Consider the following 3,518-nt stretch of genomic DNA (forward strand, 5'->3'; position numbering starts at 1 on the left):
CCACATGTATAAATGTTTGTATGTGTGTGTGTGTGTGTGTGCTGACTTTGTTTAATTTTTTGCGCTGCTACTGCCGACAATTAAAATCGGTTTTTAATAAAACTAAGCTATATTTTAATCAAACACACGCACACACAGACCAGCGAGACACGCTGGACCAACATTCAAAGTGGCTGCACAAAGGCCTTGTCGGTAATGCGGCTTATCAGCAATGCGGATAAAGCCAGCATAATCCGTGAGTGTGGGCGATAAACGTGGCCAAATTGATATTTTGCAAACATATAGAACACATTCAAACACACGCACACATGTATGTGTGTGTGTAGGTGTGTCAATGTGTGCATGGGTAAATATTATATAATGGGCGGCATAAATTCGCATCGTTGTCGTTCGACGAAGCGTGGAACACCGTGACAAGGGCCCGGGCATCATTGACATTCATTGGATTTGGCGGCCATTCGCACCTGATGCCCAGGCAGACCCCGAAAGTGCTTTACGTGTATTCAAATGCGACAAGTCCGTGTTTCGCGATTCGCATTTCGCATTTCGCATTTCACGTGCCCTCAACTGCCAAATGATTTAGAATATGCATATGGAACGAGCTTGGGGCTTCCGCTTTGCCTCTGCTCCTGAGCTCAGCTCAGCTCTGCTTGCTCGCAGCTTTATGGCGCTCAATAATTTTTGGGCGATTATTGTGACCATGATTTATGACACAAGTGAAGATTGAATAAGGCGCACATTCACACACATGGGCAGTGAAAATAATAACATTCCGAATGAATCAGTCCCAACTTGTTAGCATAACTAAGTACATGAGTGTCTACTTTTTGAATTGGGGAATATATATATATATACATATATATATTTCAAGTGCAATCGTCTGATATCACGAAAGCACTCTTTGCTATCAAAGGATATTAATTGGCAAAAAAGGCTTTACGTAGGGATACTTCAACAGATTTATACTCAATAGTTGAGGACGTCATTAGTAAGCAGGCGGGTAGCAAATATGTTGTCAATCTTCTGAAGCCCATAATAACAAATAATTGGCATGCAAATTGCTTAGAAGTAACCTACAAAATGAAAGGTTCTGCACCGACTTGCTGTTCACACAATAAAGCAGTTATATAAAACAGACAAACTAAATCCAAATGACATCTTACAACATTTTCTCAAAGTTAGACTCTGGGCTTCATATAGGAGTTACTCCACATGCTCTAGATACTCTAGATAGGAGAGTTGGGACGACAATTGTGGAGGATTTGTTAATGTGGGATGGATTGCTGCTGGATCTCTGGCTAATATCATGAAAACAAAATTATCACAGCATACAATAAAGCTTTAAGAAACAGAAAAATTTTTAATTGCAAACTAAACGAGTCAAAAGAAAAATTGAAATGTTAAAGAATTCCAAAATAAATTCCATTTGTTGTGTATTTTTTAATAAATTCTGTTTTGCGCATTATGAACTAAAATCATAAACCAACTGATATCGATTAAGCTTTAACTTAAGAGAATTCCTTGTGACAAATCAGAGGAATATTTTAAGCAGTTTGCATTATTCATGTAGAGTAATTCGATAAATGCATCAAACTGAATTGGCTAATACATGTATTTGCATATACACTTAATAGAGTCAGATGTCCTGCTGAGTAAATAATTATCTATAAATGTTCAACATATGCAGTGAAGAGTGCTCTAGCCGGGCGGACCGACTAGGAGATACCCTGAACTCTGCGAATATTTAATATTATTTTCTTTGTTCATAATAAAGAACACACACACACGGCTTTACTATGGGACGTTAATCATTGAATAACTGTTCTTCTATTGTCGACAGTCTGAATCAGAGAGAGCTATACAAATTATAAGTAAATGTTATACGGATTCACACAGAATCTGTGTAGTCTTCGCTTTTTGGGTTATCCTTGACGTACGAATTTACAGATTGATATATCAAGATCGAGTACAGCTCGCTCAAAAATATATATATGTATATATATTTTATGGAGTCTACCAGGCTTTTCTCATGTTCCCGATTTATAGGGGTCAGATTAAAAACATTTTATGTTCTTTAGTTACGCTGCAATAACTTAAATATCTAAGACAAAAGAAACATATTGGATTACAATTTTTCTTCTATTTTTATTTAAAGAGATGAGCTGTGAAACTTTTAGAATGTAAGATATTTTCCTCGAGGCATTGCTGCCATGAATGGCTAGTCGTTGCCAAAAGAATAAAGTCGAACCAAGAGATCAATAAGCTACAAATATTTTCTACGCAACGGACCAAATACAAATATATACATAAATAAATAAATATAAATATAGGTATGTATATCATTGACTGCTGTGCACAGGGTATTCGTTGGGAAGGCATCCCGCCTCAACTTTACAGGACTCTCACTTGTTTATTCACCTCGACTGTCTAAAACCATAGCGAAGTTGGAAACGAAACTTTATTTTGTATATCCAGTCCAACTTTTCTGGGCAATAGCTTTCGCCTCACACCGACACGCAGATACCCAGACACACGCACACACAGACACATACATATATCAAATGGTTAACTTTGTACATATACAATAAAAATTGCAACGCCAGAGGAATACCGCACAGACAGACGCTGGCAGACGATGGAGGCTCAATGTGGACGGTAACGACCCGACTCGTCGGCTAGTTTAACTGTTGCCCCGTCGCCAGCCACCCCCCGCCGCTGGTGTCCGCCCGGCAGGTGGACTGCCAGAGTGTCCGGACGAACAGTGACAGCTATCCGTGTGTACGATGTCCAAGTCAAATGTGCATTCTGCAATGTCCAATGCCAGAGTGACATGTGCATTGGTCAAGGCACTGCAGCGCGTGCCCTGACATGTTGCACTGCTGACCATATTTTATTTCGGCTCGCAGCAGTTTGTGCGCCCTGGCAGAGGAATACACATACATACGTGCATCAATAAATGTATGTGTGTGTATATAAATAAAATACAAATATACTTTTGCGTTCATTTTATTAATGATTTCGGCTTATTGTTGTTTAAAGCTGATTTATTGCGTATTATACAAACAAAAGTGGTTCACATGAGGCGGACCAACTAGAAGATACCCAGGAATGAGTGTGACCACAGAGCACTCATTAGCAGTCTATACCCAATGAGCTAGACGTCCAGATGCGAGACATGAACTGAATTTTATTTAATAAAATAAAATAGAATTTTAAAACTCTAGCTCTTCAGCTTTCAGATATTTGTATTTACACCCAAGGACAAAAAGACGAACTGGGCGGGATCTACACCTATATTTCGATATAGAATCATTTGACGTCTCTGCCCTACCGTTACATACATTTCAACACAAACAACATACCCGAAATTCATATTTTCAATGGGTGCGGCGTATAAATTGCATTTAAAAGAAGTCGCTTTATTGCTATGAAGTCGGCAGCCCAATTTACTGAGTTCTTTATTAACACGAGAATGCTTAAGTGTAATTATATATGTACATATATGTAGTTGTTTCTTC

The sequence above is a fragment of the Drosophila mojavensis genome, unplaced genomic scaffold (assembly GCF_018153725.1).
Source record: "Drosophila mojavensis isolate 15081-1352.22 unplaced genomic scaffold, ASM1815372v1 contig_136, whole genome shotgun sequence".
Taxonomy (NCBI): Eukaryota; Metazoa; Arthropoda; class Insecta; order Diptera; family Drosophilidae; genus Drosophila; species Drosophila mojavensis.